At 39.4% G+C, this 12,747-nt stretch overlaps 1 protein-coding gene across 6 annotated transcripts in view; it reads left to right on the top strand.

Annotated features, from left to right (window-relative positions):
- FYN (FYN proto-oncogene, Src family tyrosine kinase) overlaps positions 1-12,747 on the top strand; it is a 208,570-nt gene that overhangs the window by 45,347 nt on the left and 150,476 nt on the right. Inside the window, exon 1 of one of the 6 annotated variants that reach the window (XM_077999292.1) lies at positions 7,071-7,089. The exons of 4 other annotated variants lie outside the window; for them this stretch is intronic. The gene's annotated coding sequence lies outside the window, so the exon portion shown is untranslated. Of the gene's footprint in view, positions 1-7,070; positions 7,090-8,233; positions 8,337-12,747 lie in introns of those variants that run through there. One more of the 6 variants, XM_077999291.1, reaches the window with a different exon arrangement.

Genomic DNA, 12,747 nt, shown 5'->3' with positions numbered 1-12,747 from the left:
AAGTTGAATAATATTCCATTGTATGTGTAGACCGTATTTTGTTTGCATTCATCCATCAACGGACACGTGGGTTGCCTCTGCCTTTTGGCTATTGTAAATAGTGTTGCTGTGAACATGGACGTACAAATATCTTTTGGAGACCCCATTTTCAGTTCTTCAACTAGATACCCAGAAGTAGAATTGCTGGATCCTATGGTAATTTTATTTTTAATTTTTTAAGGAACTACTGTTGTTTAACATATTTTTATACTCAATTCATAAACTTGTTTGATCACAAAGTTCTTTTTCCACATTATACCTTTGGGTATCCCACAGAGCATGGGTTTTTCAGAAAACGCTTTGGGGAATCCTGAGCTCAGTAAGCAATTTCTGCTTATTCCAAGGGGTCAGGAACCTCAGGATGCTGGCTGGGGAATTTGGCCATTAAGTTTCCAGCCCAAGGACAAGGTCAGCAGTGCGGCCCCAGGAGCTGCAGAAGAGGAGGAAGCTCGCAGGGTGCACAGCCAACTGTAACCAGGGTTCCTCCGCTACTCCAGAACAACACCGTCAACTTGACATGGAGTGAAGCGGCCATTGTGGTGCTGAGGTTGTTTAGGACTGAACTGGTTGGACAGCATCTTTACTAGTCAAGAGAGTAAGGAGGGCAAGCCTGCCTGCCTCTGTGCAGTTAAGGGCCTGGGGAAAGCTTTATGATAAGTGTCCGATTTCAGAATCCACCGTTTCCCCTATCTCCCCCAAGAAGAGTACCCTTAGTCAAAATCTAAATGGGCTCCTCTGCAGGGCTTGTTGTGTTGACTCAATCTAATTGGTCTTTAATGTGGTTCTTAAATAGCTGAGGAATAATTGTGAACACTGTAATTGTGTGGGTGGGTAAAAATTGCAACCAAGTTGATGGAAAGGGTGTGTGGGGGCACAGGCAGTAAACTGAGGAAAGAAAAAAAATTCTCTTTACCCCCAAAAAGCTGTTGTGTACCTCCAGTGTCACTGTGGTCAACTTTTCTCCAGGACCAGCTCAGGAAGCCTGAGCTACTGGTGACCCTAAAGGGGGCATTACATGATTGAACACTTCAAATGCCCAGTGTTGTTCCTGTACACACTGGCTTAAAAATGGGCATGAGCCGGAATGGTTTTAGGGACATCTGGAAGAAAATAAACTGGGAGGTTCCTGTAGCTGTTGCAGCTTGGTATTAAGGATGAGAAAAACTGTGGAGAGGACACAGAGCCCCAAAGAGGCTTTGAACCAGCCTGCAATAAGATCATAGAACACTCAGCTTCTTAACTTACTTCACCGAGAACAGATAATGATACCTCACATTGTGGGATGAGAATTTCATAAGCTCTCTGAGATCCTTAGATGAAAGCTGCTACTGATCCGTAGACTATTATTATTATGAGACTTTACTTTTCCGTAAATAAATGTTATAGCTTCTTCTCTCTGACTCTCTGGCTCTAAATGAGGTCAGATTCAGCCTCTCTCATTGGCTGACTCTTGCCTTGTCTTCAGGACCACAGTTCTGCGTGGAAGCACTGAGATGAGCTGGAAAGAGCTCTGATAAGGGCTCAGGAAATTCTGTGCAAAATTTCAGACAAGCAGCTTCCCCTCGCAGGGCCTCAATTTTTTCATCTCTAAAGGTCCCTTTCTAAGGTCCGTTCCAGCTCTGTAGGCTTGTGATTTTATCAAAGAAACAGAACAAAAAGTCAACTTCTAATTACAAATTTTTATTGAGTCCCTGGTATGAGGTAGGCACTGTTTTAGGTACATGGTCTAAATTGGTGAACAAGGTCACTTATTTTAGTGGGGAGAAAAGAGATGAGACAGTAAGCAGTAAGTATTAATATGTAAGTAAATTCTGCCATTGTTAGAAGGGGATATGTCCTATGCAAAACCAAAATAATGTGGTAAGGAGAATTGGAAATGCAGACAGAAGTGCAATTTTAAAAATGTGACAAAGAGGAACTTTTCCATTATAAGACTTACTAGATCAAGTCCATCATTAAGGGGATGGGGGCTGTAAATCTCTCCTTTGGAGATTTTTTAGGAAGCGAAATCTATTCATGTTTTTGGATTCAGGCATATTCTTGTTTGAATGTAGAAGGGTTAAATGGATTACCCTTTTGAAGGCTTTCTTTTTAAATGATTTAGTGGTGTGTGCAGATGTTGCTCCAGAATTTGTGTGTGTGCATAAATACACACATATACATATATAGAAGCACACACACATACACACACACTTTCTTCTTAAGGAACAGTAGAAGTCAGAGTTGGGAGGCCCAGATGCTAACATACCTCCACACCAGCTCTGAAAAGGCCAAGTAGTGTGCCATAATGCTATAGCTCTCCCACCCTGCCATTTCACAAGGGAGAAAACTGAAACCCCGAAATGCTAGCAACTCACAGAAATCCCAGTGAATCAGGGATGGGTAATGGAACTTGGCAGTCCTCTGGCCTCTTCACTCCTCCCTGCATTCCTTTTTCAATGAGATTGGCAGCTCAGTTGTTTTCTCTTCGCCTTCTCTTTTGCTTGTCTACCACTTCTGCTCCCACGGTTGTATACTTAAATAGTAATAAAATGATAAGAATACTCACTCTAACTCTTATGTATCCAGACCCACCCAATCCAGTGTCAGAATGATATGAGTCAAAGACATACAATCTAGTGACAATAATTTCAGAATAGCACAACTTGACTTGTCTTTCTCAATACCATAGAGGGATATAGAATCACAGCAATACTTATTTAAGTCCATCTTTCTCCCTCCAGCTTTCCTCACCCTTTACAGCCCTTACAAATGAGCCCCCAAGCCTTTCCTAACTGTGGCCCACCTGCCCTCCCACCTTTCCTCCTGATTCTGCATCACAGAACTCCCCCAAACAGGTCAGGGCAAAGGGAAGAACCAGGAAGGCAAAACCAGAGTCCACATGAGCAGCTGGGAAGAGTAATCCTGGGAACGTGTGTTACTAACTTCCATTCCCTAACACAATCGTGTATCTCTTGCGCTGCACTAGGCATTCTTCTATCTTACCTTATATAATTTAATCCTCACAGAAATCCTGTGTGGTAGGTATTGAGATCTTCATTCTACTGATGAAAAAACCACAGTCAGAGAAGCTTAGTAACTTGCCTGGTGTCATGTGATAGAGAAAATGCTAGGATTTGAGCCCAGGTCTGTATAGTTATCAAAACTGTGCTCTGTCTGCTACGTTACTACCCTCTATAGAATATAAATCCCAGAGGATCTATGTTATTTCAGTTGCCAAATTAATGAAACTCGCCGTCTGGTGTTCATATTAAGGCAATTAAATTGGTTTTCAGCTAAGATCTTGAAAGTACAGTAGCTACATGGGAAAGAGGATGCCTCCCCCAAAAGGCTTGTGCAGTGGAATGTTTGTTTTGTTCGGGACCATGGAGAGCTGTCTAGGCCTCCCTGCCCGCAGTCCAGAAAGATCCCAGCAAGGCCTGTGGACCACCATTCCTATGCGTCAGAGGCAATGGCTTTCTGACTCTGTCAGTCTTTTAGCAGGTTTTACACCCAGCAGATGCTCATGTTAGGCCTGGCCATCTGAGACAATGCCTGCAATGCTCAGAGATGGGAGCTCAGAGGAGTTTTTAGAAGTACTGAAAACTTTAAACGATTCCTTCATCCCCAGAATAAAGATTCTTTCTGACAAATGCATTGGTTCAGTTTGTGAACTTGATTCAGATAACCTTAGGAGTAAAAGTGTGCAAGACCTCATTTTGTGGCTACCTGGTAACACCTTGGCTGAAAGCTAGTTGTTCACTTTAATAGTGAGTAGTGGAGGGGAAAGGGTCTGAAAATGAAAGAAGGCCTAAGAGACCAGAGAAGAAAAATAGCTAAACCCAAACCTAAGGAAATACAGAGTGAAATTCAGAGTAATGACTGGGGGAAGGTAAAGCAAAATAGATGAGACAGAGCGAGCAATGAAAGGTAAGTTAGAGCAGAACTATATGTGACCTGAAAACAAGGCAAGAGGGAGAAATGTACTATAGACAAGGGTACAGAGTCATGGGCAACAACATCACCTGATGTTAACAAGATGCAGTATAGAGTTCTGTTCTCATCCATGATGGCGTCAAGGCTTTCTCCTATATTTCAGGAGAAGGTTAAGTCGAGTGTACAGAGAGCTTTTGCATGAGTTCTTTTTCCACATGCCTGAGAATGTATTAGTTACCTCGAGAGGAAAATCGTTTGAAAGTAGAGGCACTAATATTTACCATCATCCAAGTTGCCCCTTAATAAACTGTGAAGAGACCAGCACAGAGTGAAAAGAGCTTAGGATAGATTCTGTGGCAGTGGCCCACCCAATGATGTTATCACAAGTGAGTCATTACCAAATGCATTCTTCACATCTTGCAAAAGATGTTTTTCAACTTTCCAAAGTTTGCAGTGGGGATTTTTTAAAGCCCATGCACCCACAGAAGAGCAGTTGATACTTTTCCTTTGTAGAGCTGCTATGCTTTTTAAACTATTTACCCAGTTTGAAATGTTATTTGACTTCTGAGTATTCTATACCCACAGCCGATGACTTTATGTACTCCTTGCTTTCAGTTCCTGAGGCGTAATGTATGCCGAACTGATTAAAAATAGCATTCTAATGAAATGGTTGGGTGTGTTGTTACAATATACGTCAGCTACAAATGGGAACTTCTTTCCTCAGGAAATTTGATAAACTGAAGGTCAATTTGAGTGTTTATATATATTCTGTGAGAATGTTTTGTCCTTCCTAATGGCTTCCTTTTCAAAATGACCAGTTAATTTGGGCTTCCCACCCAGACACATATTTTAACACTTGTAACAGTTAGCTGAGGTCCGTTATATTAGCATGATACAAGAGCTTGGATTAAATGTTGACCAGCAGAGCCTGCGAGTGTATAGAATCTTAAAGGAAAGCAGAGAGAGTCCTTATTAGTTCAAATATTGGATATTTTAAAAGTAAGAGGGGATGGTTTTTATCCCTTAGATCTTGGCCCTCAGCAACATGTGAAAAGCTCCCATTCTTTATAAAAGGGGGAAAAAGTATAAAATTTTTTGCCTGACATTTTCTCCTCAATGCCAAACTTACAGAAAGCCTTAATGCTTGAGGTGGCACACATATTTTGTCTAATCCAGTGTTTTCTCAAAATTTGAGCCGGTATTTAAAAGTCAGGATATTTCACATTTTTTTAAATGCAGATTTATGGCTTTTCTTTAAAAATAGGATGATCTGGCAGCACAAGGCCAACATGGCCTCCTAGCAGCCATGACTGGGGCTGGAGCTGCATAGTGGCCACCTCTGCAGGTGGTTTCTGGGTCCTCCGTTCGGTTCCCTGTGGGTCCCCACACCTGTAGCCTATGGCCACAAGTGTCAGTTGCCATTCATAATCACTGTTAATCACTGCAAATGTACTGTAGATTTTTGTATAATTGACAAGAATTTGTCTGTACCCATCTGATAACGTGAAAGAGACAGAGGGACATAATCTCACTTGCTCCCAGCTCACCTCACTTGTGTGTTAGCTGCCCTGTGGCATGTGATCTGCACCTACTGCTCATCCCCTTACACCCTGTTTTCACCCTGCTGCAGTCGTATTTCCACTGCTGCTGTTCTGCTGTAGCAGCCATGTGGAAATTAGAGCTTTCTCTTGTGTGACAAGCCCTTTCTTGGGTCCTCGTGCTCCTCTACCTCTTTGACAGTCAGTGATGGTGTGGTTGACCAGCACTCCCTCTCAACGCTGTCCTCCCTTAGCCTCTCGACTCGACTCTCTCTTGCATTTCCTTCTATTTCTCACTCATCTCTCAGTCTGCTTTGCAGCCTCAACCTCCACTGCCTTTTTCAATTACTGTGATCCCTTTATCAAGTATTACATGAACTTTCAGGTTATGTTTTTACAATTCAGACAATACAGAGGTATGTAAAGTCTTTTTTAAAAAAATTATCCTCCTTCCCACTCTCCTCAGAGTTAGTCATGGTTAACCCCTGGACTGTTGTCTTTCCTGACCCTTTTCCATGTGACCTAGCTTGTTTGTTGTTGTTTAACATAAATAGGATCGTTTCATAGCTGCTGCTGCTGGCCCTGGTCCACATAAATAGATGTCTACCTTACCTGTTTTATGATCTGCCAGCTACTTAAATGTTGGTATTTCCTAGCATAGCATTTTGAATAATTCCAGTGCTTATATCTTTTTTTTTTTTTTTTTTATAATTGTGTATCTGTTTTTCCTAAGACTCTGAGCTGGTAACAATAGTGTCTTTTCATGCTCCCTTGGCTGTACGTACCTGTAAATTCAGTGAGTGAATGAATGAATGTTGGCATTTTTGCGCATTCAGTTAGATCCTCCCAATTATATTATGCAGAGAATACTAAATTATATCATAATTTAAATTCAAACGTAAATATCCTAAGCGCTGTGGTAAACATATTAGTGTAATTATTATAAGGTACAGTTAATCTATTTCTCAGGTCATTTCCTAATAGTAATATATTAATTTTGCTTTTCTCATTAAGATCACCATACTATTCAAAAGAGAATTCTGCACACCATTTATTTTGGTTAGGAGAAATATTGGTGGCTAGTTGTTTCTGTTTTGTATATTTTGAACGAGTGTGTACTTTGGCGTCTCACCAAGACAGTATTTTTGTATGCAATTCGTTCTTCATAAAAGTATCGTTTATCTTTAAAGGGAATATAAATGCATAATGGTTGTATAAAGAGAATTGCCTTAACACAGCATCTCTTCAGTAGGAAAATAGTTGAGGTTTATGAAGTGAGCCTTGTCAGATATGATTTGAGCTGTCTTGCTAAGGGTTCCCATTCAGTATCATGCACTGTTCTCAGCCCTGATTTAAGGAGAAACCAATGAAAACATCTATCATCTGATAGCCGTGGGATATCATCCAAGCTTGTGTCATGGTCCTGTAATGTTCCCGGGTTTGTGGAGTGAAGAAAATAACACTTGGGTATTTGGAATTTATTCTAAAGCTGTTTTTGTCAGGGGTGGATGACTTTCTCATTCTTGAGTTGAAATGAGACTTTTAAATATTCTTAATAACTCTCTTATCGCCAGACCCTCTGCATGAGACACCAAGGGTGAGTGTTCGAGAATAATATTTTTTAAATTTATTTGGGTATTTTTTTAAAGTGGAGGAGGTGAGACTTATGAGCAGTAATGAGCAGTAATGAGCTGAAGTCAGTTGGTCACTAACAATCCGTATCAAGCCATGATCCCTTCTTGCACAAATTTGAAAAACATGTAAACAAACACAAAGTAGGTAGTAAAGAAGCAGGAAAATGGAAACTACACAAAGACCTCTACAGTCCATGCATCTGTAAAACTGATTAAAAATCTGCCTAAGGGATTAATGGAGTGGCTAAAACTCAATTTAATATGGGCCATGGTCTCAGGGAAGGCAGTTCAAGTACTATGTTTTAAAGACAGGTTCAGAGAAGAAAGAATATTCTATTTCAGGGACTATCATAAAACAGTCCAAGATTTAGTTGGAGACTTGAAGTGAGTTCATATTATGGAAGGATTTAAATGTTGGAATAAGAATTTGAATGACTTCAACAAGGAACAGAAAAGGAATAAAATGATTCTGCCCATACTGATACCTTGTATTTATAGATGTACTATAGTTTACAGACTCCTTTTGGGAATGTTGTTTTATTTTATCTGCACTAAATCTTAATGAAAATCTCAAGTCTTTGTGAAGACTGAATCTCCAGGATTGCTGATGGCAAGCTGGGCCTGGATGTAGGGGATTAAGGGGAAAGAAGAGAGGGAGACAAAACTCTCTCTGAGTTTCTGCGCATCCGACCAAAATAGGGAATGGAAAGAGGCAGTATGGGTGAGAAAAGATGATCAAACCTAGCCAAGACTAGTGAGGAGAGCTGCTGACAGTGTTAAATGTCAGGTCCTGGGGGATGAGAACAGTGAAGTTAAGAGGTTGCTGGTGAACTTTGCAAGAACCTGTTTTGCAGCTTGGTGAGCTTGAGAGCCAGAGTCTGAGTGGGGTGAAGCAGAGCCGAATGGTCCAAGAGACACATAGTTAGGCAGTGGAGGAGGCTGATGGACTCAAGGGGAGAAGTAACCAAAAGAGAAACATGAGGGTCAAATGATGCTTGTAAATCAGGGAGCTGCTATGATGCTACAATTTAGAGAAGCAGCAGCATGACAGCATGAGATCATGTTCTGTGTTGTTTATTTGCAATTTGTTGAATTTTACCTCCCTCAGGAAATAGCTGTGGCTCAAAGGCACACAGCTTTGGGTAGAGGCACATGACAGCAACATTGGAGAAAGCTAGTCAGCAGTGGCAGCAGCAAGGCAACAGACCAGGTACTCGTTACCATGGAGGGAGCTGGGCACCTGGGGTGGGCTGTGGGCATTGAACAGCACAGTCCACCAGGCTGGCCAAGCATCTTGCAAATTAGTGGTACAAACATCAAACATGTGTGATCATTACCACTGAAAACATAACTCAGAGCTCATGCCCAGAGGGTTGTCTTCATATATATGCCTTTTTAAAAAGGAGTATTTACAACATTAAGTCCATAGTCAGCTTGATCAGATCAAGCCAGCCACCCTTATGCCTGAGATACTTATAAATGCTTTGTGTGTTGGGTGTGTGCTGCTGCTGTGCTCAGCGGCCACCTGAATTGATATTGCACCCAGAAATTGCACAAAGGGAAGTGGTAGATGTGTGTGTTTTCTCCCAGTGGTCCATCTTTGTTTCTCTCAGCCTTTCACCTTGCCGCTGCTGCACAGGATTATTTCGGTTGAAATACTGCAAGACTGAAATATATAGCTTGTTCTTGGCGTGGTGAACTCCTGTATTGGCATGGCATGAGATAACTGTCAGCAGATTTCTGGAATTCACATAAATGGCATCCAAAGGAAGAGGCTGTCAGTCATCAGGTCATCTGTGTGCTCTTTGCCATTCTCACAATTGGCTGATTCTTCAGGGCACATGTGCATAGATGGAGCATTTGTTGGCCCTGACTCTTGCTTTCAGAGGCTGGCCAGAATCACAGCCAGGCACTGTTGTAACCAGACAGTGCCCCAATGGAGGAATCACGCTGCTCTTGTTGGAATCCAAAGAGAGACACTTTGTCATTTGTTTATTAGGGATACTTATATTTTATCCTGGATTGAAAATAATAATTACCAGAAACCATTAGTTACTAACACAAGTGGTCCACTTTGAAACTCAATCCAGCATTTAAGAAAAGCAATGTATCTTTGCCAAATAACTTGAGGTCTTTGTGTGTGGAGCTGACAGATGGAGTCCATTGATGATGAATGCACTTGGATGCACACAGAGTCCAGGAGAGCATCCTTGGGCCATGAGGGTTTGCCAGAAAGTTAACAAGGCTGAGTTCAGAAGGGCTGTGGACAGAGAAAGTCAAACCAGTGAAATAGCATGCGTGGAGATTCTTTCTTCAGTGGGATAGCTACCAGGGTATTTATTGCACCTGCTTTAAGATGATACACCATGTATTCATTTAGTTTTAGCCATATTATAGGAGTAACTTGCAGAAAAGAGGACTTTTAGTACAACAGTACTTGAGAAATCAAGGCAAAAGAAATTGTCTTAAATTTTACCCTGTGAATGTTTTCTGTTACTTAATAATACTTCTATAGCTTGAGTGGTTGGGATAAAAATTTAAAGAATAGGACTTCACTCAACCAAATAGAAAATATGTGGTTGCTGTGTTTTTTTTTAAAAAAAAAAAAACAGAAAAATATATAGAAAAAGGTGATAATTATCCAAATCTCACCTATATACACAGGTAGAAATACATGATTTCATGTAATTGGGATTGTACTCTATAAGCTAATCTATAATCTCTTTTGATCACTCCTTTCTATGTTGTTGAATATAATTTTACATCAAAATTTTAATGCCTGCATAAAATTCAGTTGTACATGTTTATCCTGTTAATTTATTCATGGTGACATTCATTCATCAAATATGTTTTTTCAGTCTTACCATGTAGTAGACACTATGCTAAATCCTGGGGATGCAGCAGCAAACTCCTCTCTCAGTGGATATTTAGGTTATTACTGATTTTTCTGTTAGAAGCAACACTGCATTGAACATCCAATACTGCAACATGTGTCTTTGAATACTTTATTTTCTCCCTAGAATAAGTTCCTAAGAGAATTGGCTGGTCAAGGAGTTGGCACCTTTTGAAGTTTGATCCGTATTTATTGCCTAAACATTCGTTACTGGAAGTGTCAGATGATGCCAGTTTTTCCATATTCTCATGATAATAGTTTTTGTTGGGTATCATCTTTGCAAACTTGATAGGTGAAAAATTATACTCTGCAATTTTAACTTATATTTATTTGATTTTTCAGTGTGCTTGGAATGGGAATTTTAACTACTAAGAAATTGTGACCTCCATATGATCTATGGAGTACAATTTTCTTTGAGTCTTAGTTTTATTTCTCTTAAAAAGGAAGATCTTTTTTTATTTTCTTCTTCGGGGTCAGGTTAGAATCAGTGAGAGGTTGTCTATTTCAGGCAACTGAATCCTCACTGAAAGGATGTTGTATAAATATTACTACTGACTTAAATCTAGTTGGTTTTAGCATCGTGTAACTATTATCAGAGCTTTTGCTCTAGTTGTTAATATGTCATAAGGGAGATTTATTTAACTCAAAGATGTATTTAACTCAAAGATAACCCTTTGAGTTAAATATGTTTAAATTTGTATGACTTGATTAATTGCCTTTTGTTTTCAATAGATGCCATATTTTTGACAACATAAAAGAACAAAGAGGCATTTAAGGAGTACCTAAAAAAAATCGTAAGTGTAAATGCCTAAAAATATATGGTCTCCATTTAGCTCATCACCTAGCTATGTAGCATTTAAATTTTTAAAAAATACTGTCTTATTTTCTGGCCACAAGTGAAATTCAGCAGTAGCTGAACAAGACAGATAACGCCGGGCATGGTGGCTCACACTTGTTATCCCAGCACTTTGGGAGGCTGAGGCAGGTGGATTGCCTGAGCTTAGGAGTTCAAGACCAACCTGGGCAACATGGCGAAACCCCGTCTCTACAAAAACTACAAAAATTAGCACACACCTGTAGTCTCAGCTGTGAGGCTGAGGTGGGAGGATTGTTTGAAACCCAGGTTGAGGCTGCAATGAGCCATGATCACACCACTGCAGTCTAGCCTGGGGAACAGAGAAAGACCCTGTCTCAAAAAAAGACAAAAAAAAAAAAAAGAGGTACTCAGAGAACAGGATATAACTCCTTTACTGAAGTTCCACTACTCAAAGATGACCAATGTCTCTGGCCTTTGGAGTATTTTATTCTAGTATTTTTTTCCTCTAGTTGTATATTCTACAAAAATGGAACCATACTAAGACTGTACAGCATTTTGAATCTCAGCAAATGTGTATAGTTATTAACAATGAGAGGGAGTGGTTACCTAGATTTTTTTTATAATGGTTTAATGGGGAATTTTGTTTGTGTTGCTATTTATTTGTAATAAAGTTTTTATTGGAATGAAAATTAAGTATAATTGAAAGATATTTTAGACAATTAAAACTATAAACATTTCAGTTCCTCCTAATTCATTGTTCAGATCTCCTGCTTATTATGCAATGAGAAATAATATGACCATTTTCTCTGTTATTTGGGAAGATGTTTAAACAGTTTACAGGCTGCGGGAGGCTGCAGCTGTAGCCATTTCCTGTTGCTTCTACTCCTGGAGAACATGGAGGTGTTGTTGGGCTGACTGAATGTAAACTGCCTGAACAGGTGTCTGCTCTGAATCTTTCTCAGCTCTCCAGCTCTCATCCAGTGTGATTGAGCTGAATTTCATGAGATAGTTCTGTTATTGAATACTGTCAAAATTAAATTTTTCAGTATTAAATTTGTTTTGAGGGAAGCCAGCTCTTCAAAGAAGCCTATTAGGAAATCCTTTTAAAGCACACCTGTGTACACACACACATGCAGAACTGTGAATTCACCAGCTTCCCTGCCTTGCCTGTTTGAGATTATCCAGGAATTAGATTTTATAATTTTTTTGAAAGTTGAGAACTCACCTGCTGGCTGCACTCATGCGTATGTGTTCAACAGTCAAATCCTTGCTTGCGTTTCTGCCCCATATAGAGTAGAACTTCCATGTGAATTCATTTGAATGGAAAAGGAATTATTTTTATTTTATTGCCATCTCTTGCTTTTTGTTACAGAACAAGAATGGAGTTGTTTTGAAGGCTCAGACCAAATAGATATTTTAAAAATATGTATTGTGTTTGGCATTGATCCTTGAAAATATCTTTGTCACTGGGTGAAATTCATAATTTAGGTTTATATAATATTTTCTTAATTTAATTCTACACAGTATATATTATTCTAGACTATGTATATAAAATTTTTTTGCATAATTTTTTTCCATTTCAGATTCTTAATTATTTCCAACTTTTCATTAGCATAGATCAAATTTTACTTGTATTTAATTTAGAACTTTAATTATTTCTTTATTCTTCTAGGAAATTTCAGATGCTTGCAGTGAAAAAAAAAAATCTTCTTGTGCTTCAGGTTTTACTTTGTTTTGTTTTGGGTGAGAATCTGGGACCTCATCAATGAAAATGGCTTTATCGTTTGGCTTTATTATTTTCCTCCCCACTTTTGTCTTTAGAATTATAACAACTCATAAAACCAGAGCCAATTCTGAAAGTTTCCCCAAATGTTAGGTTTTGTTTTCTCCCCATCATTTTGACCTATTTCT

Source organism: Macaca mulatta, chromosome 4 (assembly GCF_049350105.2).
Source record: "Macaca mulatta isolate MMU2019108-1 chromosome 4, T2T-MMU8v2.0, whole genome shotgun sequence".
Lineage (NCBI taxonomy): Eukaryota > Metazoa > Chordata > Mammalia > Primates > Cercopithecidae > Macaca > Macaca mulatta.
Note: the sequence above shows the minus strand (reverse complement) of the source record. Positions and strands in the feature narration are given on the sequence as shown.